At 33.8% G+C, this 27000-nt stretch overlaps 1 protein-coding gene across 1 annotated transcript in view; it reads right to left on the reverse strand.

The window, feature by feature from the left end:
* The window catches only part of LOC132702139 (chondroitin sulfate N-acetylgalactosaminyltransferase 1), a 464298-nt gene extending 440737 nt beyond the window's left edge, over positions 1 to 23561 (reverse strand). Inside the window, exon 1 of the mRNA XM_060670591.1 lies at positions 23268 to 23561. The gene's annotated coding sequence lies outside the window, so the exon portion shown is untranslated. The remainder of the gene's footprint in view (positions 1 to 23267) is intronic.
* Positions 23562 to 27000: the final 3439 nt, after the last annotated feature.

The raw sequence follows: 27000 nt of genomic DNA on the forward strand, positions 1-27000 counted from the left end.
ATTAACAGTTTACAAAACATAGTAGAGGTAATTGGACATGATAGAAAGAACAACGATTTACGCTATTATTTAAGCTAAAAAAAACTTACAACTTATATTAAATATACTACAATGAAAGTGTAGTACAATTTTACTATGACCGCAGCGATTTATTTTAAATAATTAAGAACCTTTAAACAAACACATTTATGATAGTTTTGGCTCTTTGATTAATTATAATGCAACTGAATCGTTTAAGCTGAGTCACTGTAAATATTATCATATGTATTATAAAAACGTTGTAATGTAAACAAAGCATAATTATTCTCCATCGAGCAAAATTCTTTGCCGGCCTCCCTCCGCTACTACCCCGAACGCCTCGATACGATTCGGACAAATACGGACATCGCTTCCACATCTCGGAAAATTGCACGTAAAAAAAGAAAAAGCGTTAGTTTTGCCGCGACGAAAGGTAAATGCCGTGCGGGATTTAAACCTCCTGCAAAAACACCTTCGCGTCTTCCGACTGGGCCGCCTATCTTGCCGGGCCAATCTAAAACGGTTTTCTATAAAAACACGGCGAAACGGCATCGGTTTCCGAGCCCTGGATCGGGAATTGAAACGTTTTTGAAAAGCCGAAGGAGCACTCGGCAGGAATTCAATTGATCAGATGCGGCGCTTTAATTTGGAGTTTCGTTTCATTTTCGATTAACGTTAGATGAGACGGGACGTGGTGATGTGTGCGACTTGAATTTCGCTTGTACGCGTTTCTTTGAGTGATTTTTGACATTAAATAACGTCTGAAAAGAAAAAGGATGATAACAGGATCCTAATGTCTAAGTCTGAAACCACCGACGACCTTGCAGGTAACCCTCCCATTAGATAGATAGTTCTTTATTCCAAAAATTGTTACCCATGTTAACAATAAATGAAATGACGCCAAGGACCAGCAGTAGGTCAGCTATAATAAGATTGCTTTCGAAAAAAAGGAGTCGCTTTGCATTTCCTTCTCCTAGAAGGACGCATTGTTTTTCTGTCGTGCTCCTGCGGACTACTATGCAACTTTCGCGAGATCGATGTACTGACATTGTGCATACACCCTGTATAAAGCCGAATTTCAAAGTCGCTACAAACTTTGATCAACAGAAAAAATTGTATAAGTAATAACGATTTTCAATTATAGTCTTCCAAGTATCTCGCGCACCTGTACGATGGACGAAACCTGAAACAGTTTACGGCACTGTTTAAACCAAATTATTCCATGGTTCATAGTTTTTCATTTTCATTTAAAAGAACAATTTTTTAGTTGTTTTAGATTTTTGCCTAAAATTTAAAAATCCTGTATATAATCGAAAAAATACAAATAAATGTTATTGCACTGGATCTTCCGCGTTTGTTGGTTAAATAATTTTGCCAATAGGGTGAAACGCTATAGAGAAAAACATGTTTAAAATTAAAAAATATATATTTGTGGAGGATTTATTGCACCCAATGTCCACTGTGTCTAAATTTGAAGTCGATATCTGCAAATTTAAGACACTTTTACACGTTTCTTATGTAGCACGGAATATCGGGAACACTTTCTAAAATAGGTGAAAACCTTAAATACAAAATTTTAGCTGTCTGTACGAGCTATACCTTCATATAAAAGAGACTAACATGTGAAACAGTCTTTTAGTTATAGCAAATTTTCAATATTAAGGGTGACCCGTTTTTCAGTTTTTTTGGACTATGGGGCCCACCCTGTATATTCTTGAAGAATTATTAAGAATAACAATTTTTTCCGTTGCATAAACGGTTTTCGAAAAATCATTTTTTTTTGTTAGACCCTTGCAAACGCGATTTTTTTTTTTTTAATACTTCAGGACCCCCCCCCCCCCCCGGCCCGCCAATTTCAACAGGTCCTGTTAGAGGACCAAACGCTAGTTGCCTGCCAAATTTGAAATAGATAGCTTCAAAATTTCGGACACTTATCGTGTTTCCAGAAAACAATCGAAAATCGAAAGAAAAAAGATGCCGAAGCTTGAACGCAGCCATTTTTACATATCTTGTACACCCCGTAGACTGTGAATTTGAAGTGTGTGTGTGTGAACCGTTCGGGAGTTATTTTCGAAAAACCCTGGAACAGAGAACGGATAACGCACAGACAAAAAAATTTTTTTGTTCGAAGCTGATTCCGTCTGTACCAACGGCTACGCTGTACGACGCACCGTTATCGAGATCTCGAGTTTAGTGAGGAGCGCTTATGGTTTCGAAGAGAAACGATTTAATCGATTTTTCGAAAGCAACTAGAACAATCGTAATACTACATTGTGTTCTTTTTTTTAATCTCCCTTTTAAACGCATTGATATTATTGATTCGTCTAACATTCAGAGGTAGTTTATTAAACAGTTTTACACACATATACTCAGGATTCTTTTGAGTGATTTGCAAGCGATACAAGAGATAGGTGTAATATTCCGATCTCGCATTATAATTTTCTGTATTTAGATTTTGGAATAAATGTTTGTTTCTGTGAAGGAACATAAGGCATTGAAATATGTATAGAGTATATGTATACTGTCAAAATTTACATTTGTTTAAACACATTTCGGCACGTTTGATTATATTCCATTTTTCTAATTAGTGTGATTACCCTTTTCTGACTTATAAAACAGCCTTGATTAGTACTATATTTTCCCCGAAAGTTTATTCCGTATTTCATTCTTCATTCGAAGTTACCAAAATGAAATATCGTTAGTGTTTTTTCGTTCATATACCTACCAACTGTCCTAATTTAATTATTGAGTTGTATGAAAAGACCAATTCAGATATTCATTCAGATATAAGCCCCAGCATGCGTAGGTTTTTATTTTCTATGCTGAGGTTGCCTATTGTTTCTATATTAGACTGTTATTGCTGACTGCTATATTTGTTATCCACGAACCATGTAATAATTTTAATTAAGGAAAGATTCGGATTCATTTAGGTGCTTATGCATACGCTTGTAGCAAATCAGAATAATCGTGTCATTTGATAATTTATTATTAAATGTCTGGAACCTTCTTTAACCGTGTATATGTCATTGATGAATATAACAAACATAATGGGGCCTAATGTACTTCAGTTCGGTACGCCATGGTTATTATAGCAAACTTTTGATTTTTCGTTTTTTTCATTGCCGAACCTTTTAAAAGTGCCTGTAAAAATTGGTATAAAGCGGTTTGGGTCGATTTTCCTTTTAAAACATGGTGTTGATTTATATTATGTAGGTCCCAATCATTCATAAAGTTTGTTAACCTTTTGCACATAGCAAATTCAAAGATTTTTGAGAATCCGGTAGCACGCTTATTGGTCTATAGCTATCCATTTTTTCAACATCGCGTCGCATTTTTTGTATAACAGTTTAGTTAAGGCTAATTTTAGTTTAGTTTTGAAAATACCATTTTAATTTCTACAATCGACTTTTTAATAATATTGGTGGGTTTCTCACCGATCACACTGACATGTTTATTTTAGATATCTACCGCTAGTTCACAAATTTCTTCGGGTGTTACTGGATTTAGTATCATAGATTAGTTGTCGTATGGAATACTGCAGATATATGGTTGCGATTTTTGAACTTGTTAACATTCCCCTCGAGACCTACTTCATTTTTGGGAGAGCATTTCTCTGTAATCTCTTTGCTGATGACCTACATACATTTCATTTTATTATCTATGTGAATTATCCGTTTGTCATATTTAAGATTTTGTGCGTTTCTTAATAGTTCATCATATTCCTTTCTTGTAGTTTTATAAGTATCCTTATATTGTACGTCACGATGCGATTAATAATATAGCTGTTTCTTGCAATTTATAATTTGTGGGGTACCGCTTTTATTTTCGGTTGAGTACAAAGTTTTTTTACAGTAAAATATTGATCAAACAGTCTTATGTATGTGTGTCCATGAAATTATCCCATTATATATACATTTTAGAAATTTTCTCTCCCCACATAGCACAGAAAACTGTTTTTGTTTTCCTCTAAGAAAGTTCTTTTATACTCAACGTTGGTAGCCGTATTCAGATTCTGTGTCAAATGGTCTGAGATAAAATTTTCAATTTTGAATAAACTCTGAATTCGTCAGTATGTTGTCAATACAACCAGCATAAGTAGGTGTTACTCTAGTATGTACCTTAATGGTCGTCATACGATCAAAAGATGTCGCCACTACTTGTTTCTCGAGCACTTATAAAATTCCCAATTCGATTCTCGCAGACAAAATTTACCACCATCTGGAGTCTAACAAACTACTCGACGTAGAGCAAAAACATGCCGTAAAGAATCAAGAGGCTGTAAAGAACAATTAATCATCGACGCAGTGATAACTGTCCATGCTAAGCGCATGAAGGGATCCCAGAAAGTATACTAGAAGCATATCACTCCTTTCACGGATGCTAAATTCGCATAAAACCATTTTAACAATAATAATTTGGACAATAATGCAACGATCAACGTTGTGTACTAATATGTCAAACCTAAAAATTTTTATTTGTCAGTTGGGACACTCTTTGAAATTTATATAAAAATGTCCTATTTTCGCCGATTTGTCAAAAACGAGTGTATTAAAATATAAAGTGTGTTACATCATTGTAATCGGAATAAGATATTTGATTAAATAGATATATAATATACAGGGTGTTCCATTTAAAAAAATATGATGTAGGCTTATATGTCTGAAAATTGATAGTGTTTTGTTTTTTTGTCACTTGCAAAAAAAACTAATTTGTAATGAAAGCATTTTTGATTTTTAACCAATTTATTTTATTGAATGCTTCGGATTTACGGTCAAGTTTGCGTAAGTTAGAAATAAAACGTTAACAACTATTCTGAATTTTCTATAATCGATAAGAGGTCACAGTGTTAAATAGAGGTAATACACAATATTGCGGAAAGACAAACGAGAGAGAACAAGACTCTTAAGTAACTGTATTTTTATGTCATATGACACCTTTTTTGGATACATGACATGACATGCGCGACATGATCCAAATACTTGATATTCTCATAAATATATAGCCCAGATTTTTAACCAACTCTGCAACTGCAATATACACATCTAATTTCATCCTGGATTTGATGTTCACGTTCTATCTCCTAGGAGCAAATTAATTATTGAATTTTAGTTAAGGAAAAACTCAAAAGAGGAAGTCACTTTTAACATAGAAAGATAAAATTTGAGAGCATTTAGACAGTTTCAACAGGAAAACGGGAATATCAATTACCCGGGCCAAGCTTGGCTAATACACTAACTGAAATAAAAGCACCAACGGGAAAGGGTAAAAGATTAATAATTACTTATATTGGTAACGCACTAGAGACTATCATGAAGAAATGACTGAAGACTTCCTTCTGGTTCTGATATAGTCATAGATAATGTCAGCTCCCAGTAAAAAAAATCCGAAAAAATACCCACGTCTTACTATTTTCAAATGTTCTGGATTTGCTGACCTGTTTCCTTCTTCAGGGCTAAACTGAATCTTAGTTCCTTTCATTTCAATGAACAATGAAAAACGATTACATTATGTCCACACGATATTTTCTCCATTATCATCAATCATCGCGCATATATGTATGGAGGGCTTTGAGAAGAAAGCCCTCGACACCTTCCAGCTAAAACCCAAATTATGGAAACGCTACGTTGATGGTACATTAGTTACTTGGCATCGTAGCCCAGTTTCAGTTGGCGAAACGTCAGAAAGTTTGATTTATAAACAACTGACGGAAATCGTAAATAGTATTACCGTAGCTTGTGGAAGTTTCTTTGAAAAATTACAAACGCCTTCTTTGAAAAAATTTACTTGCTTTAAATAAGAAGCAATTTTAGAAAGATATACCGAAGATGTAAATTTGAATATACCTGCTTTTACGAAACTAACCAAAACAAAATACGAAGAGAGAATGTGAGAAGCTGCGAAGACGGTGGAAAACACTGTAGAACACCTTAATCATTTCTCTGGGCCCCAACGACGGTAGTTCAACATTTACAAATGAAGTTTTTGAAAGAAACTTCCACAGGCTACTGTAATACTATTTATAAAACTTCTGGATTCCTCCTGCGTCGGTTTTTGTTGACTCGAACTAGGTAACGTTTCGCCAATCACCCTGTTGGCTTCTTCAGAGCTTGACTGAAACTGGCTCGCATTTTACTCGGTACCTGTTTATATATTGTTTGACACCGTCTCGGATGACTGATTCCCATATTGGTGACAGGTAGAGACCTGAGTCGCGGTTAAGATTATTAGGTTGCTTATAGATTTCTATAGACCCTCCGATTTGGTAGAAGAATTGATCACATATAAGAATTTTCCTGGCATCTCAAATGGAATTTTGTCTGTGACGGATCGAAGATGTTGAGAGATTATTGATAAATCTGGTTTGACGTTATATTTCTTTATAACTTTTGATATGTGGTTAGTGATGTTTTCAATATAAAGAAGGACAAAAGTCGCAAGTGTGGGATTGCTTTCGGTTTCATCGCTATTGGAAAGTTGTGGTGAAGTATATTTTGTCATGGAACATTTAATATCTTTAATATTTTTAAAATTTAAAATTATTAGAGAGGGAGGTAAGATGTTTTAATTCTGGGTTCAATGACTTGGACTGAGATGGTTTTACGGCTCTGTAAACAAGGGAGTTGATAACCGATGATTTTTGGGCCGGATGGTGATGTGACATGCATGAGACCTCATGGACAGGAATTCCTGGTATATTTTCTTAGACATTTAAACTCTATACGTTTTACCATTGAAATAGAAACTAATAACAACCTCCCATTCTTAGTTATTTTTATCGATAGAAAATCAGACCTAACATTAGGTTATTGTGTTTACAGAAAAGCTTCGCACACAGACCGATACCTTAATGCATTGTAATTATTATCAACTCTCCTCTTTATAGAGCCGTAAAACTATCTCAGTTCGAGTCATTGAACTCAGAATTAAAATACCTTACCTCTGCTCTTCTCTGTAATGATTTCCACATTAAAGATATTAAACGTTCCATTACAAAATACACTTCACCACAACCTTCCAATAGCAATGAAACCAAAAGCCACACTTGCGACTGTTGTCCTTCCTTATATTCAAAACATCATTGAGCACATATCAAAAGTTCTAAAGAAACATCTTTGATCCGTCAATAAGTAGCTACTGGCTACTAGCTACTAGCAACTTCGGGATTACCCAATAATAATGTATGAATAAATAAATAAATAAAATAAAAATAAATAAAATAAAAAAATAAATAAATGTAGGCTTAATCAGGACACTAAGAAGTGTTATTAAGAGCAAACATTCCTTCACAGAATAACCTAAATTATACTCACGATAATGTGCCAAAATAACCTCTAAAATAACGAGGGAGCATTTAAAATGGATCTTAAAAATACTACAATAAACTGCGATATAGGTGTATGTGGGTTTAGAACTTATTGATTTAGACTGGCTAGGACTTAAGCAAACAAGCGAATTGCATGGGGAAAGTGAGGAGTGTCGCGTATCATTAGTTATACTAAAAACTGAAAATTTGTCGACATTAGAACACAACCACAGTATAAAATTTATTCTATACCACCAATACAGTTGAGTGAATCGGGAGGTGAAGTTTGGTAAGTTGATGTAGCTAAATATAATCTAAAGACCCTAGCACAATTATATTTTAAAATTAAAGGCGTAACTCGACTATTTTACAAATTGCACGTCGTTTATGCTTTGAAGTGTAAATGTAACACGGTTTGCAATGGACAGGGCGTCCCAAAAACTGAAAAAAAAAGAATAGCAGCGAATAAAAGTAAAATCAAACGTAAGCCCAATTCTAAGAGCCTTAGCTTACATGTTAACGATATAATCAAGACAATTAAATTAGAAAAAAAAAGCAGATGTTCATTTTCAAAAACTGTGAAAATCTAAACATTTTTTGTTCTAATTTAACTGTAAAAGTAAAAGCCACTTCAGAACGATATAATCAACAACGTCATTTACAAAACTCTTTTAAAACGAGATTCTTGTGCTTTTTTAACCAACGTGTCAATGCGATCCCCGCCCCCCACCCAATTTTTTATTTTTGGTGTCAATTGGTCCCAGCTTTTTTGTGATCAAAATGCCCACCCACTGAAAAAGTTGTGTTTATGGTCATAACTGTAAGTAACAGAATGTATATAAGGGTAGGATGCCTTAAGTACAAGTTAATTTAAAACATTTAAATGTGGTTTATGTCGAACTTCCCCTCACAGACTTGCATAATTTGTGCTTTCAATGCTTCTTTCGCGAAATTACAGCAAATGTGGCAAATACGAGGACCTAATAGGATTGTAGTGAAACGGTGAAGCCTATATTTTTTTCATTTAACAAACTGCAAAATAGACTTACACAAATATTTACATGTGAATTTCCTAAACAGAATTCCCTACATTTTTAGGTACACTTAAATAGCTACAGGAAGGATGTTTGGGTAATATATTTTAGTGTACAAGAATTACAGGAAATTTAAAAGAACAACTAAGCTGCAAGTTGAATTTTTACTAGAACAAGCATTAGGAATACTCCTTGCTTTCGTTGGTCATTACATTTAGTGAATGCATTTCCTTTCAAAAAAAGTGGTTAATTACCATCAGTTTAGCTGCAACAGGAAGAATTGAAAGGACATATCTTTCGGAAATTTTTGAGAATTCTAGGCAGCTATTCAAAATTTGGGATATTTCATTGATAGGTGAGGTAGGCAAGTGAATACTGTAGTACAAATACACACAAATTGACACTGATTCCATAGAAACAGATCCTATGAAAACTTGTTTATTAAGCACTCAGGTGGTGCTAAATAAACTCGTAACTCATTGCCGTTTACCACACTTGTTGCATAATATACTATTTTAAGTTACTAGGTGTTTATTACGCTTGTTTTTTAATTTAGGTTACCCTGCAACAGTTATGTCCAAAGCAACAAATGCCTGTACTGTGGTAGTGTACTAAATCCAATGCTGGTATAAATTTTGTTCCCAATATAACTACTAGTATGTGATATTGATATATTTGCTTATGCAACTCGCTTGTTTGGTCGTCTTTGTGCATGCAATGTTTACTTCTTGCTTAAGTTTTAGGAAGTCTTTTTAAATAAATATGTTTTCAATTCATATGTCGCAGTTATTTATTGTATTATCTTAAAAATCCATTTTAAGTGCCCCCTCGTTGTTTTAGACGATATTTTGACACATTATCGTGAGTTTAATACAGCTTTATTTTTGATGGAATGTTCTCCCTTAATAATCCTTTTTAGCGTCCCGATGAACAATACACTTATTATTTATTTATACCAACTGCCTGTATAACGCAGCTGTCACATTACTTTCATTTACCAAACCCATCCTTTTATTGTAAGTTGTCCACCGGGTTTAATTATCCCTGCCACTGCAAATTTACATTTTATTATTGAAACACAATGACTTTAGCTTATATATAAAGTAAAATCATGAAACTTGACCAAAGGAAACGTATTTATCTGAAAATATGGTATGCAGAGTGAACTAAATAATATTCGAAAATCGAGTCCATTGATAAGATGCGTTGGGGTATTGATCCAACGAAAACTAAAATTGTTTGATTTCTTTCCCCCTCAGAGAATCATCTGGAGGCCACCTTCTTATTTATTTACGCCCCTGGCACGATTTGTAGAAGGTGGCAAAAGGATCCCTTCCTTTTTAGCTTTTACTTCTTTGCTTTTCCAGATACGACTTCTTTTTGGTGTGTTTTGGGGTTTTAGCTTTTATTTTTATTAACATTTTTTTAAATTTTACTTTAGTGAATGTTTCAATATGACAGTAGCACTGTAAGTTATTCAAAAATAAAATGTACTCAGGGTAATGTCAAGAAATTTTAAAGGAGGAAAAAAACCTTTGTTGAACTAGTCTTTTATATAGGACATATAGCAAGTCATTTCAGGGAGTCTTTTATCAACCGGTTTTCGGCTTGGTTCTTATAATTTCCATGCTTATAGTCCTTAAAATGTACGCTACCATAGAAAACTTGTGAAAATTTCAAAATCAAGTTTAGTGTTGTAAGATCAACTAAAACAATTTTAGCATTCCCTATAGAGATTTTAGCATTGCTTTAAAAAAAATCCTTTTTATTCTTGCTCCCAAACATGACTTTTCTCAAAATTAAATTTTAATTTATGTCTTCTAGGGAGACCACTTAGTATTTGTAAGTTTTCGTTAATAAATCTAACAGCCTCCATGAAATGCTCCGTATCAAAAAGAAAATAAATTTGAGTTTCATCAGCGAATGCCTGAAACAAATGTTTACTTTTACTTGCTTCCTTAGAGGTAAATTTGATATTCATGAAATTTAACTTTAATTAAACGTTGACCAAATGTTTAATAAGGTAATCTAATAGTTTTTGAAGCTATAAACTTTAAAAGGTTTGTTTTAATTCAGACATGTGTAGATTGAAGGTGTAGATTTAGCCATTCCGCCGAAGACAAACTAAACCGTCGGAAAGAACAATTTTATATATGATGAGGTTAAAAGGTACTGCGATGGCAGAAGTTTAAGACGATCTTAAACTATAGCCAAATTTTTGATCTCAAAGAGACAGTTTTTTTTATCCCTCTGTACCTGATGCTTTTTTGTTTACTTAGTTATACAAGAAAATACCTTGAAAAGTTCATTTGGATTATTTTATCAGTTAGATGCAAGGGCGCCATAATCATGTATGGATACAAACGCATATAATGGGTGCTTTTTTTCAATGTATAGAACTTTAAGTTGGCATTACTGTTCAAGATGGCGACCGATTTAACAGTTGTCAAGTGATTTTTCTCAGTTTGATTTGGCAATTCATTATGAATAGACTCACGCCTGAACAACGCTTGCAAATAGTGAAATTTTATTTCGAAAATAATGGTTCTGTGCGGAATACGTATCGCGCACTACGTCCATTTTATCGTCGATCAAATCGTCCATCAGAGCAGTTAATTCGATTAACAATGGAACGTTTTCGCACCACGTTTACTCTTATTGATAACTCGCATCCCCAGAGACGCCGTACCGTGCGTACAGAAGAAGCTATTGCTGCTGTAGAGCGTAGCATTGAGGTAGACCCGAATGAGTCCATATGCCATCGAGCACAGGAATTGGATCTGTGTCCATCCACCTTATGGAAGATTTTGCGGAAAGATCTTGGTTTACGTGCTTACAAACTCCAACTCGTGCAAGAATTGAAGCCAAACTATCATCAAGTAAGGCGTAGATTCGTCGAATGGGCCCAAAACGAGATTGCCGTTGTTCCCGATTTTCATAAGCGAAGTTTGTTTAGCGATGAAGCGCACTTCTGGTCGAATGGCTACGCCAACAAACAAAACTGCCGTATTTGGAGCGAAGCGTTTCATTCAGAAAAACTGACTGCGCTTTATGGGCTGGTGGAATCATTGGTCCGTACTTCTTCAAAAACGATGATGATCAGAACGTTACAGTCAATTTTGATCGGTATAGAGCTATGATTACTAACTCTTTCATTCCTGAATTGAATAACCATGATATCCAGGAGATGTCGTTTTAACAAAACGGTGCAACATATCACACAGCTCGTGCCACAATCGATTTATTGAAAGACAAGTTTGGTGACCGCCTAATTTCACGTTTTGGATCTGTGAATTGGCCTCCAAGATCTTGTGATTTAACACCGCTAGACTACTTTCTGTGGGGCTATGTCAAGTCATTGATCTATGCGGATAAGCCACAAACGCTTGGCCATTTGGAAGACAACATTCGCCGTGTTATTGCCGATACACGGCCACAAATGATGGAAAAAGTCATCGAAAATTGGACGTCCAGATTGGGCTACATCCGCGCCAGCCGTGGCGGTCATATGCCAGAAATCATATTTAAAATGTAATGCCACAAGATTATCTTTCGGATAAATAAAATTCATGTCAATCGAATAATCCATCGTTGTTTTATTGCAACTTAAAGTTCTATACATCGAAAAAAAACACCCTATATATGTCAACGCCCCTAGCTTTGAGTGGTCGACATTTTCCCATATTTATTTTTGGGTGTTATGGAATGTTTATTTTTGACTCGTATTATTAATCAGCTTAGCCTAAACAGTTAATGAATAATTCTATCATTCATAATATTGTAGACCTAACACTAGTTATCAGGATCATTGGAATTCCTTTAATAACCAAGTAAGTGATTAGATTATTCGTTTGTTTTAAGCACTGCGGTGGGTGCATTCTTTTAATATGTCGAGAAGCCCCACCAATTTTTATCAAAACTTTCACCGATAGCGACTAAAATATGCAAAAAGAAGAGGAACTTTGAGCACCATAGCTTAGAAAACATTTCCGAAAACCATTAGTCGGCATAATAACTAAGTATTTTAGGAATTTTACATAAACATCAAAGTCGAAAGCTATTGTACTTAATATCTGGCACATTCCGTTAATATTAATATATTTAATATCTAAAAATTTTACAGAAATTTTGCGTAGTATCTAAAACATTTAGTCAGTTTTGCATATTCCCTAGTTAGTAGACAATTTTAATTTCTCTATAGTGTGACTGCTGAGAGGCGTTCGGCCGTCCGGTGAGCTTGGCTCCCGATTTTTAAATGATTTAAAATTTCTTTTGGCTAATTCTTTGGTTAATGTTGGTTGGTTTTGGTGACTTTTGCTTTTGCAACTATACAAGGTTGCCAACTGTACTAAGTTCTAAGTTACGCAGAAACCGTTTTTGTATTTGTAAAAAGAATAACAAGATAAAGAGTAAACTTCTTGTTAAAATTAATAAATAGTTTAGCAATATGGACAGGTTAAGTTAATCATAAAAGCTATTCTTGTATAAATAAATTGCAGAATAAGAACCTACTTCCTTGTGCTTCGTATCTATTTGGCCTAATTTGCAGTTACGCTCTATTAAAATTCCATATATTGCCGTATTGACTGCCTGTATTGGGTGGTAAAGAAAATCCAAATTCCTAGCATCTCGTATATGTCATAAAAATAAAAAAAAATAAGAAAAATATAAATCCGGAGTGCGGCGGATCCTGACGGCGATGTAGGGTAAGCTTTCTCGGACATATAAATAGAACGCACAAACAAATGAATAATCTAATCACTTAAATGATCATGAAAGGGAATCCAATGATTCGCGACCTGCTAGATCAACTACAAAATCACCAATCAAAAATAGCTACTTAAAATCCGAGTTAACCAGTACTTTTATAAAGCTAATAAAAGTAAAGAGAATCTTTGCTGATTAACATTTCATTCACTTCGGGAAAAATACCAAAGTGAGATAACTGTTTAGTCTAGACCGATAAATAATAAGAGTCAGAAATAAACAATCCATAACAAGTAACACCCAATCCGAAATATTGGAGAGTATCGACCACTTAATGCTTAGGGCGCCGACACGGCCATACTTACTAGTGCAATCGGGCAAGTGGTGGTTATGTGGACCTCGAAAGCTTTACGTTCACTCGTCTATCCCGACTCACCAAGAAGAATAATGCAGCTCTTCGTTAGTGTTATTACTATCATTAACCAACATACAAAAAAAATAACTACAAAACCAAAATCATCTTAAATGTAACTTGCAATGTAATATAATTTGGCAAACGTGTGAAAGCATAAGCTATCAAGAACATTGTAATTCGGTTGCACCACCATCATCCAGTAAAATACTGCTTACTGGAATATTTATCCACATTTGGAGACACACGCCCCTTCAATAACACAATGCTTGTCGGGATAATCACCATTGGCGACAAATGCCTCTGCAACCAACAATGCTTATAGAAACAACCACTTCGGGCACCACATGCCTATCCACTAACCCAATGCTTATCGACACACGCCTATCCAATAAAGTGCACACCGGCGACACATACCTCATCTGGTCACACTGTTTACCTCCATGTAAACCTAACCAACCAACAACACATTTCCAGAAAGACACTTATTAGCGGATAAACCAAAATAGGCAACACTATGCCTCTACTTTGGCGACACACGCCTCTCCAATCAAGCAATGATTATCGCAATAATCACTTTCATTTTTTAAAACTGCGGTAACTTTAAATGGAGCTCGACATTTACGACTGAAAAGGGCTTTACCTTTTCCGACTTTTCTTTTATTTTCACAATTTTTATCCACCTAATCGACATTTTAAACTTGCCACATAGTAACTTTCAGAGAGTAAAGGAAATTTCTACACAGTCTTATTGGTGTGACAATTTTTTTCGTTATTCCAAAGAGTAAACTAATCCGCCGACTAAACAAATTCTGTTGGATTAAGGCTAGTAACATTTTATTTTGTGCACATAAACAATAAAATGCAAAATAGCAAGTTTATGTACATATAAAACATAGTGTATCGAGATAAGAAATTCTGATTAGATTATTATACAGAGTGTCCCAATATTGCACGCTTGGTTGAAATCTTAACAACGGCTAGTGATAGATAAAAAAATCAAATAGAAAAATTGTGCAGCTACATAACCTAAATATATTTCATCAAATTGTTTTTTTTTTCTTACGGTATACCCCGTTATTAAAAAAATCAAATACCTAGAAAGATTTTACAGCAATATAAGCTACAAAACTTAAAAATATTTTCATATTTTCATCCACATCCATATCCATATTAAAGTTGTTTTTTCTTATAGTACACCCTCTGATTTGAATTCTAACGGAAATTCTAGACCCACTTGATGTGTTATGTTTAATACGGTATTATATTTCACATAACAAATTGTTGAGAATGTTAAGAAAGGTAATGTCTTTTCGGCATTAACTGTTTTAATATTTCACCCTATATACAATCGCTCAAAAGAGTCTCCATACACATAGCATTTTTTCAGTTGTCTTTTAGTTTCTTCTTTCACTTTCATTAGGTAAATTTGAAAAAATGTCCAATAATATTGAAGGTAGGAGCTAATTTTTTTACTTTGATTGATAGTTATAGTTCAATTTACAGTCGGTCAAAAAAGTCTCCGTTCACATAGCATTTTTTCAGTTTTCTTTTAGTTTCTTCTTTAACTTATATTTAATGAGAAATATATTTCAAGTAAACATCTGCAATCTGATTAAGAGTAATAAAAATAAAATAAAAATCGTTTGAGATAATTTATATCAACGATAAATAATAAAGCACTTTTAGAAGCAAGAAACTATGTCAAATAAGTCTCCGTACACTTTAATAAATCACTATTCAGAAGTGCATGTAGAATCGTTAGTTATCAATATTTTATCAAGTCAGCTTGTATCAAATTTCGCTAAAACCAATGAGTTATAATTTTAAACAGTTACACTTTTAAGTTAGTGGTTTTGAAGTAAAAGCAAAATGAAAAAAATGAAAAATTAAATTCCAGTTGCGCTTCGAAAAATTATAATAGATTTATGGAAAGAGAAAAAATCCTTTAGAGATATTGGTAAAATAAATAAATAAAAAAATGGCAAAAAAACCTTTGGAATTTACCGGAGAACACATTCACAAAATCAAGGAGTTTTGGGAAAACGTTATCTTTAGTGATGAAACAAAAATTAATCTTTTTGGGTCAGATGGTCAGGATAAAGTTTGGAGGAAAAAAAATACAGCTCTGAAAATCGAAAATGTCTGTCCTACGGTGATGCATGGTGGAGGTAATGTTTTATTGTGGTCTATGTCAGCTAATGCGACAGGCAATTTAGCTTTTATTGATGGAATCATGGACCAACGTGGCTATTTGAACATCCTAAAGAATAATTTAAACCAAAGTGTTGAAAAACTTAACCGTGAGGGACGTTATTTATTCCAACAGGATAATGATCCTAAACACACTGCTATGCTTGTACTTCACTGGATGATCCATAATGTCTCTCAACAACTTCATACACCACCCTAATCCCCGAATAGAGCAATTGTGGGAAGAATTAAAGGGACGAGTGAGAAAACATCAAATTATGAGTAAAGAAGAGTTACAAGAAAGCTTGTTTTAAGTCCAAAAAGACTTAATGCCATTATTAAAGCAAATCTATCTTAAAAAATGATAGTGTACGGAGACTTGTTTGACATAATTTCTTGCTTCTAAAATTGCCTTATTTTTTATCGTTTAAATAAAGTGTTTCAAATGATTTTTATTTTATTTTTATTACTTTTAATGAGGTTTCCGATATTTAATTGAAATATATTTCTCATTAAATATAAGTTAAAGAAGAAACTAAAAGAATTTTTTTACCGACTGTAAATTGAACGATAACTATCAATTAAAGCAAAAAAGTTAGCTCCTACCTTCAATATTACTTGCGATTTTTTCAAATTTACAAAATTAACTATTTTCCTTAGTAATATAGCAGAATATAGATTGCACTCAAATGTAAACTTATTTATCCTAATTATCCCTAAATTTAATCAAACTTCACAACTAAATTCACGACACGAATGATGACAAATGTTAAAAACAAACATGATTATGTTGTTATGGGAACCTTACCAACAGTTGAGCATTTCAAAGGTTACTAGATTAACCAATTGTTTTTTGCCGCCTAAGATATAGGGATCGAATCGCTTTGCGGCGCCGGCGTCATAGTGTTCATCACCGAAAAGTTCATCAATCCGACTGTTTCGTAACTTAATCGTTAAACAAAGTAGCTCTGAGAAATGCCGCGAAACATAATTTATTAATGTGTCGCCGTGGTTTTTAATTGACCTTGGGTCGAGTCGCGTTTTGTTTACGACATCACTTTTTTTTTTTAATCCGACACTATACTTGTGGTTGTGTCGTCATTTTCTGACACATCAATATTAAACAAAATTGAAATACTAGTTAAGTGCAAAAGAGGAACATAAGATCGATAAAAAAATTATGAACAGGGACTGTTCATAATTTTTTGAATGTCTAATAGTTATATTCCAGTATAGAACACAGAATGTCATGCTACCCAATCACGGACTTTCGATAACTGAGAAAGGACGTTATTATAAGTGCATTAGGATAGGCAGCCATCTACCAAATTCTGTTAACTGTATCTGCTATGTCGAATTGGCATAATTGCCGATTTCACGTATTCGGAGCCAGCCGCCCAAAGCAGGCCTAGGATTTAAAGTACCACAAGAATTCCTTGCTACAACTTCTAAAGGCATATAAATCAGTAAATAATGTGAATGATTATCATAAGAACAGAAAATTGAAGATATTAAAAATACAGTACCAGAAGCAAATAGAGCAGTGGCTATTACGGAAGATTCAATCACTAACCAAGCCTGATGCTAATTTTCATGGAATATTAGAAAAAAATGATTGTGAACAAGTCCAAAAACATCAACCTAAAGTTGCCCTGGAAAACGTGGACACCATGAACGATATGAACAAAAAAATATCGTTATTTTGAGCCATTGTGTAAGTAGGAACTTATGGGGGATGTCATATTTAAAAATTAAACAAAATGCTATTTTTTGTAGCACATTAGCAATCCTTTGGAAAATGAGAATAAAGGACCAATTTTAACGGTACTTGTTCCAAAGAGTACTCGAAGCATTGATATAAACCGTGAACAAAAGCATCCTGCTATTAAAGTGAGAAACGTGGCTTATACAAATGTTATATAAAAAGCTAAAAATAAATAATTGGGATCATTCAACTTTGCTACTAAGTAAATAACAAATGACTCAATCAATTTTTACGGTTCCGTATCCAAAGAGTAAAAACGGGTACCCTATTACTAAGATTCCTCTATCTGTCCGTCTTTCTCCAGGCACTATCTCAAGAACCGCCATAGCTAAACAGTTGAAATTTTTACGGATAATGCTGTTATAAGAACAATTACTAAAAACAGAAAAACTGGCGCCATCGGACACGTATAGCCATAATTTCTAATTGTGATAGCTAGACAGTTGAAATTTTCACAGATAATTTCCGCTATAAAAAACAAATTCTAAAAACGGAAAAAGTGGCGCCAGCTGCTTTGCAGTTGGTTTTAGGCAAGTTTATAACCGCTGTTCAAGAATGTGCAATTCAAAAGGGCGCAAATGTGGAAAAACTAACTATTTATGCAATTCAGCTATAAAAGTGTAATGCCTATATGTATAGAATATATATAAATATATATATATATATATATATATATATATATATATATATATATATATATATATATATATATATATATATATATATATATATATATATTCTCACGTATTGATTCACGGATGGAAAAATGTGATGACACTATATTCCGGGATATCATCCGTTCGCTCGTTGAACTCCGACTGGAATCCTGCAAATCTTGCATCCGACTGGAATCCTGCAGACGTTTCGCCAAAATTTCACTTGGCATCTTCAATGCTCGCGCTCCGTGTTCGAAGTGTTTTCGGAGCGCGAGCATTGAAGATGCCAAGTGAAATTTTGGCGAAACGTCTGCAGGATTCCAGTCGGATGCAAGATTTGCAGGATTCCAGTCGGATGCAGGATTCCAGTCGGAGTTCAACGAGCGAACGGATGATATCCCGGAATATAGTGTCATCATATATATATATATATATATATATATATATATATATATATATATATATATATATATATATATATATATATATATATATATATATATATATATATATATATTTTAAACTATAGGCTTTTATCTTTCATTAAATAGTTTTTTTACGACTCGATCGATATTCTGGAAGGAATAAAAAGTTCTTTATAGAACATGTTTGTAACTCGGTATACCGGTTTTAACCGGTTGCTAAGACTAAAAGCTAAGCTTCTGCTAAAACTTCTGCTTATTACTTGAAATAGGCAAAATAAAATTACAGAATTGCCCATTACATGAAATGTGCAAGACGGAAAGACGGAAACTTTACGAAAGCCGTCAAGCAAATATTGGTGACTCTAGAACTATGCGTACTTAAAGAATATTTTGCTACCTTATTTTATTTGCACTTCTTTTCATCCAACCACTCGAACTACAATGACTAAAATTATCAAACGAAGTTGCGAATTGTGAAGAGTAGATTTTTCAAAGCAATAATATTTATTGCAATTTATCTTTTTTTATATTATTCTTATCTAAAACGAACAATTCCTGATGTTTTTATGTTTTATTCTTTGTATTTTGTTTCAAATTACAATATTCAGTAGCGGTAAACAGCTTAGAAGCAAGATTTATAGAGGAATAACTTGGACCATGGAGCTGTCAATAGCTGTCCTTGAACATTTCCTAAAGCTATAGGGAATGTACCAAAAATGATGAAGTTTCATTTACTATATATTTTTTTTCATTTTAATATGGACAAACCCTAATGCCCCGCTTGTATTTTTATAATGCATAATGCAGTAAAAAATTTAGGGGTAAGCTGTTCATCGATATAAAGGAATGTTATCAAATTCTCCTGATACCTAAAAATGTCCATAAATATATAGGATAATGTTAGTTTTTTTTATGAAAAATGAAAAATTACTGCAACCTCCACATTACAATCGGACAAAAAATATTATCAGTAAAACTTGTCAATAAGTAACCATTTTTTTTCTACAGTTTTTATGGCTTTATGAAATGATCAAGGAAAGTTTATAGACAACTCCGTGGTGAAAGTTATTCCCGTATAAATCTTACTCATAAGCAAAGTGCTGCGTCTGACATTTTTTGCAGAAATTATTAATCAGCCCAGAACCTATACGTTTTGAGCAGGGGGCGCCTCAAATAAAATTTATTAAAATTTTTGTTTTCAGTGCAATAATGTAACAACATACAGGGTGTTCCGTTTAAAATTACAAAACTGATATTCACCATGGTTACATGACACATCCTATATATTTGAAAAAAAAAGTGCACAACTCATTTACACTCATCAAAATTCAGAATATTGAAATTAATCTTTCTTGACATACGGCAAATAGGCCTATAGGTATATCACTCTGTATAAGGTTTTATTTATTTTCTTAGAATATATATTTTTCATGTATAATTATAAATATATTGATTGTTTTAATAAACTTCCTGCAGTAACGCTGCTGTCACATTACTTTCATTCACCAAACTAGTCTTTCAGTTATATGCAATGTAGAGTGACTCTAGCTAAAATGCGGAAATACGAAACACTATCATTGCAATTTATGTGAACATTGCGACATCTATTTTATTGTATTGCCAAGCGCAGTTGCATTAAGAATATCCAACGATTGGTGGAATGGTGACAAAAATATTTAGCTCAAATTCATCAATTTTGAGTCCAAAAACGAACTATGGAATGTGGAGTTCCTTAGTCTACATGTATTTCGAATATACTTATACAAAATAGTTGAAATTGAAACTTATTTTGTAGACGGGATCATAAAAAACCCGGTAATATACCCCTTAGATCAGCGATTTGAATCCGATGAAAATGATATGTCCCGAATTAAAAACCAAAGTTAGACGCAATAATATAAACCCAAAAAATTGTGGCTTTTATTATATAAAAAAAATTGGAACATGGTAAACCCATATCTTTGTATGATAGTGATAGCACAGATTCAAGCTATTCTAAGGACGAATTTAATTTGAGATGAATTTATTATTTAGAGTGGTCCCACTTATGAACTGTACACCCTTGTAAAATGTTTGTTTATGGTTCGATTTTGATCATTTTAAATGCACTGAAGTCTTGTGTTGCTTATTGCTCCAACTGAGACAATTTAACAAAAGAGAGAGCAGACAGAAGTGCTATTAGAGATAATTTTTTTTGTTGAATGGATCTCTCAAAAACGCACTAAAACCTTGTTTCCTATTACATCAAACTGGTTAACTGGGAAAAATTTTTGATATTAAATATCGAGAAGGGCTATTGGGGATGTTTTTAAGAATAAGGTGTCAACGAATTCTTATTCAGGACTGCATAAAACCTGCCTATACTAATTTCCTTGAAGTTTTAATACATTACATTCCATTATTCCTATAGAAGGATTGCTGATGACTCAATTTTGATAAATCTTTTTTGTTGGATAGATTTCACTGATTTTCTTAAACTTAAATATGATTAGAAAGGATTAGATGTGAGCTAAACAGACTTTACAGCGTTGTATTTTTTTAATTCAAAAAGAGTTTTAATTGTCATTTAATAAAAAAAATAACAGAAATATAAAAATTGATTGACGTCGGCATACTGTTTCCTTTGTAAAACCAAGTTTGCGAATATTCGACAGTCAAATTCACTCGCCAATTTATATGTTAATTTTGTTTACATTATAATGCTGTTATTTTAAGATATTACTAAAAAATTAATGTCCCTTAAAAAATCTTTTATTACAATTATTTTTGAAATTTGTTTAACTAAAATTTATAAAATCTTAAAAATTTACAAAGTTTGAAATATAAATTTTTTCATAACATTAAAAATTTTGGTCACTGTTCGAGTTATTTTTAGGTAGTCCTGAACACGAATCTCCAATTTTCTCAATTTTCCTCTTCAAAAAACCGACTCAGTCAGCGATGACTTTAGTTGATACTATACGAAAAAGCCCGTCCATTTCTCGTTAGTAAGGTCTAGCCAGCAAAGAAGAATGATCAAACTTGAGCAATAAAAAAATATTCCACAGGAGTAAAGCTTAAGCGAACCTCATGGAAATTAGTATAGTTATGTTTTATATAGTCTTGAATAAGAATTCGTTGACATTATATTCTTAAAGAAATCCCTAATAGCCCTACTCGATATTTGACATCAAAAATTACTACTAGGTTAATGGAAAAAGAAACACAAGGATATACCGCGCGGTCAATTTGTTCAATTTCAATTTCAATTTGTAATTTGTTTGTTTTTAGATATAGCAAGGTAAACAAAAAAACAAAATGTAGGGTTAGTAGCCTAGTTTTTTTCCAAGCGTCGCATAAAACAAAATACTATCAATTTTCTGATATATAAGCGTACATCATATTTTTTAAATAGAACACCCTGTATATTATATATCTTTTAAATAGAATATCTTATTCCGATTACAATGATGTAACACACTTTATATTTTAGTGACAAATCGGCAAAAATAGGAAAATTTTATATAATTTCAACACTGACAACAATAATTATTTCCAAATTATAGTAGAATAAGAACACTAAAACGGCAAAGACACACTTATGAAAAAAATCCTTAACTACTAAGTTAAGTGCGGGCTTTTGGCTGGCCAATCCATAGTTTCGCCGTTCCCTATCCAACCTCATGTTAAGAAGACTTTTGACTTGCACAACATTGTGAGGAGGAGCACCGTCTTGCGGCCATATAATCAGTGCTGATATATTAAGAGGTAAATCTTCTCTATAGTGCTCTTTTTGGTTCTCTAAGAGTTGCCAATAATGACCCAAAATATGCCCATCTATGACACCATTATTAATTGATTGGTGCCCCTGGGTTTTTATTTTTTGTATTTGTCTAGGATTATTTTAAGACTATTCTTTGTAGTGAACGAACTTTTATCAGTCCATAATATGTTGTTCAAAAAATTATTATTCTTGTTATGACGTGACATTGATCTGCACTTAGTTTTTGAGTTTTACGAAATTTAAATGCATTATATTTATATTAATTCAACTGAGTGGATGGATCCTCGAGAAATACCTGTCTCTTCATATACTCTAGTAATAGAGGAAAGTGCATGTGCTTCATAGAATCCTAATATGTTTGCCGTATTTTATTCATTTAAAACATTATGATTCGGCATACCTTTTTAGCATTTAATACGTTACCATTTTTTGCAAATTTCTTTACCTTGCAAATACCTGTTTTGAAGGATATCGGCGCTCTGGATAAACTCTAATATACTGACGACGAACTGCGGTTGCACTTTTATTATTCAGAAAGTATACTTGAAAAACCATTTTAACAATCATGACTTGGACAATAATTCAACCATCAACGTGAAACATATTTTTATTTGTCAGTCGAAGCACTCTTTGAAATTATATAAAAATGGACTAAAATGTAAAGTGTGTTACACCGTTGTAATCGGAATAAGATATTCTAGGAAACACGTATATAATATACAGGGTGTTATATGTCAGAAAATTGATAGCGTTTTGTTTTATACGTCGCTTTTAAACAAACTTGACTACTAACTACATTTTGTTTTTTATGTTTACCTTCATATCTCTAAAAACAAAAAAGTTACAGCCAATTAAAATGTTATCAAGATAAATTGAAAGCACGATACAAATCTTAAGAGGGACACACTGTATATCTATCGGTATTACTTATACTTTCTAAAACTTATCTGCCGGAATTACGGGATCGGGACTAGATAGAAAAGACGCCAACCTTCGCAGACATCGGCACAGGAACAACCCTTAAAGAAACTCGCCCCGCCTGCCATCGTTCCAGTTTTCCATCGGCGAATTTTTAAGCCCGGTAAATCAGCTGTTCGCCACGATGTTTGCTCAGCGCGTAAACCGAGACGAACCGCTGCCGGGTCTCGCACGGTTGCACATCGTAAATTGCGGGCGAGTCGGATTCAAAAATCGCGGAAAATTCTCAAAATATTACCGACCGGTTGCCTACGTGTCGTGGTCCTCGATGCGGCGGCCGTCGGCTGTCGTCGCGACGCGTTCGATGCCGGCGTTGGCGGAAGACTGATTCGAGTTCGGCGAATTCGCGAATTTCCTCGTGCCCGGAGAATTTACTGCGCCGCTCCGCGTTCCAGAATCTCGATTTGTTTCGTTTTTCTACCACGAGAAATCTTCTGTCTCGTGGATGTGTTTAAGCGTAATAAGTAACTGTACCAGGTAGGGTTGCCAACTTATAGTATTTTTAGAACTAACGGTATAATACGACCAAAAATATAGTTCATTTATTGCATTGATGTTTTAAGTATTTTACAGTGCATTAACCGCAGACCTTCGCAGAACCGTGGTAAAACCCACCGCAACAGATGTTTTCTGCAGTATTTATGTACCTGATTCTCGAGCTTTCACCCTGCGAGGCTGTATTCACTGGAGAGTTCAAAGGGTAATGTTAAGTACCTGTACTCTACTTATCTTACAGGGAAGTTGGAAAATAATCATTTTTGTCTTGTGTGCCTGTCGATTAACAACATTCTTCTTCTTGTATTTTTGTGTCTTCTCCATAGTTCTTCGATTTGTAAACAACCAGACTACAAATTATATTCGCGGTAGATAAAGGTACGTCATAAGAATACAGATAAACATTTTTTGAACTGTAAAATGTGGATACCGTGGAATGACACGGATGTTTCGCTGTTAGAAGAAGACATGGAAAACAACGCAGAATTTGAAGACGAAGTGAAGATGGTAGTCGAACCTAATGACAATTTAGAAGACGAACTACCTCAGCAAATAAAAAAATGTCTACAGAAGGGGAAGTAGGAGCGGCAATAAAAACAAGTGACATGACCAAACTGTAAGAAAAATTGTTGCTGATGGGATAGTCAAGAGAAAAAAGAGAAAAATTAATCAAAGAGCCAAACCTATCATAAATGTGTTTGTTTAAAGGTTCTTATGTTAAATAAATCATTGGGGTCATAGTAACCTTTAACTCGCAAAATTCCTTACGGCGATTATCACGAATCATGAAAGGTTAATAAAAACTGGTGCCCAATTGTTCTCTCAGCCAAAATTATTGATTGTTTTTAAATTTATTCAATAAGCTGCGACTATTTTGATGATATGGTTGTCAATTAAAACACTTTGGATTATGCAAAAAATTAACCAGCCAACAAGTATAAAAAAATTTAAATTGCATCAAAACTTTAGAAAAAAAACAGGGCCCATTACCTAGAGATACCTATTTTAAAAGGTCAAATTGTAAAAAAAATTCCTTAGGTGCCAATGAAATTCCTACCTTCATTGTAGTATGTATAAGTTGTAGTTTTGTAAGTTTTTTTTAGCTTAAATAATAGCGTAAATTGTTGTTCTTTCTATTATGTCGAATAACCTCTACTTTGTTTCGTAAACTGTTAATTTTATCTTGTTTGTAAGTACACTGTATAATTGAAATCACCTATATAGATAATTAACTAAAGTAAAATAATTTAACCGCATTTTATAAATTTATTTGGATAAATGTTTCGGCCGCTTTCGGGTGTTCGTCGTCGGTTCCTCTTGTGATGTGGACAAATGCACACTATAGCATTTGTGGTTTTCCCGACGAAACGGAGGAAAAGCAGACGAGACTCGACCGAGTTCGGCACGGCACGACCGCGAGTAATTGGTTGCAGCCGAACAGTGTTGTCAAATGGGATCTTATAAACAAATAAATTATTTTTAACTTTTTGTAATTTTTTTACTTGGATAAATCCGTATTTTCTGTGGTATTTTTATTAAAATAGCGTTTCTTGTCTCATTCGTGTCCAAAAATAATAAAAACAAGTTGACTTTAACGGTTTGATTCCGTTTTTTTTTAGGGCTTGCCAACACTGACGTCGATGTAGATGTGCACAAAAACGTTGCCAATAAAATGTCTCTCAAAACCCCACAAATCTAAAAAAACCAAGTATTTTCCTTGTTAGTTGTTCAAAATTTAACTTTTTAGGTTTCATTTTGTTTTACGGTTTTTCACTTTTTTCCCTTACTTCTATTCTAATTATCCCATTATGGCGCAAGGGGATATCCTCAGGCCATCTATTTAGAGGATGTCGGTGATATATCGTGTACAGTAAATCCGCAAGCTATCCATTCATAGGATATTCCTGGGATATATTTTACAGTATATCCTTACTATATATGTTAACGTATATCCTAAGAATATCCTCCACATACCCCGGAACATGCGACTGAAATGGGACATTGACTAGATGTTCTGGGGATATTGTGTGCTATCTGGGTGTGTAGTAATTTTTGTATATACATTTTTCCAGAATTGCTCTGCGAAAAAGATGGAAAACATACTTACATTCCGCTTGTTAGTGTAGGTAAATAAATTTCTAGGACGGTTATGGAATGGTTACGGGTAAGGGTCTGCTCGGCAGGGTGTTTTATAGGGGGCTGCGGTTTTGAATTAATAAACAGTAGGCAAAGTTAATGAGGCGGTTGGTTGCAAAAACAGCTAGGTATACACTGGCAAAAATATAGTACTGGGTGCCATATTTACAGATGCCAACAGATGCCAGCGTGTGTGGACACCGAATGTGAGAACCTGTGAGGTTCTGGAAAAACAGTAGGTTTACAAATTTGGCTTCCATAGTGCTAACGGTTGTTGATACCGATTTGAAAAGCAGGTTGTTATTATTATTACTAGTATTTTATTATGTTATTGGTATAAATTAGTATATAAACTAACCAAAACTAACACAAATAACAAAATTAATACGTCTGAATAACCAATCACAAAAGATGCAAGCTTCTACGATACGAATATTCATTTTTCTGTTAGACATTTTCCAAAAGGTGTTTCAGATAAAGAAAATTGTACCGAAGAACTGAATATATTTGAAAACAACATAGAAAACATACGGGATATATTCTTCCAAGGAAATCACAAATCTGCCAGATTTATTTTATTTTTATGTCAGTTAATATATTAATTTGCATCGGACTATTATCTGCTGGTGGCATGAAAACAAATTTTAGCAATAGGTGAACGTTGAAAAATTAGGAAGATCACTCCAAAGCACGCAGCACAAGAATCGGTTGAGTTCTTACGCAAACTGAGGCTAGCGACCAAACTTGCAGAAATGAAGGAAAAGAACCTTTGGGGCGGAACCAGAGAGACTAAGGAAGACAGCCGGTGTGGTGGTTGGAAAAACCAAAGGAATAGGCTGAGCAGAAGAAAACCCATAATTTACAACTAAGCGGACAAACGAAAAAAGAAGTTGCCAAGAGAAAGAATGAAATGTACGAGAAAATGGGTGAAAACGTGGAAAGATACTTAGGAGGAACTAGAGTAGTAAGATAGGCCTGGAAGTTTTTGAAAAATCTGAGAAAAGAAAAAAACTACATAAGAAAAGTTAACTCAATTGGAACTGAATGAATGGCAAGAACACTAAAAATCACTATTGACAGAAAATAGGATAGAATTTCTGGCAAAATGAACGATA

The sequence above is a fragment of the Cylas formicarius genome, unplaced genomic scaffold (assembly GCF_029955315.1).
Source record: "Cylas formicarius isolate icCylForm1 unplaced genomic scaffold, icCylForm1.1 PGA_scaffold_5__7_contigs__length_24384050, whole genome shotgun sequence".
In the NCBI taxonomy this organism is placed as follows: Eukaryota; Metazoa; Arthropoda; class Insecta; order Coleoptera; family Brentidae; genus Cylas; species Cylas formicarius.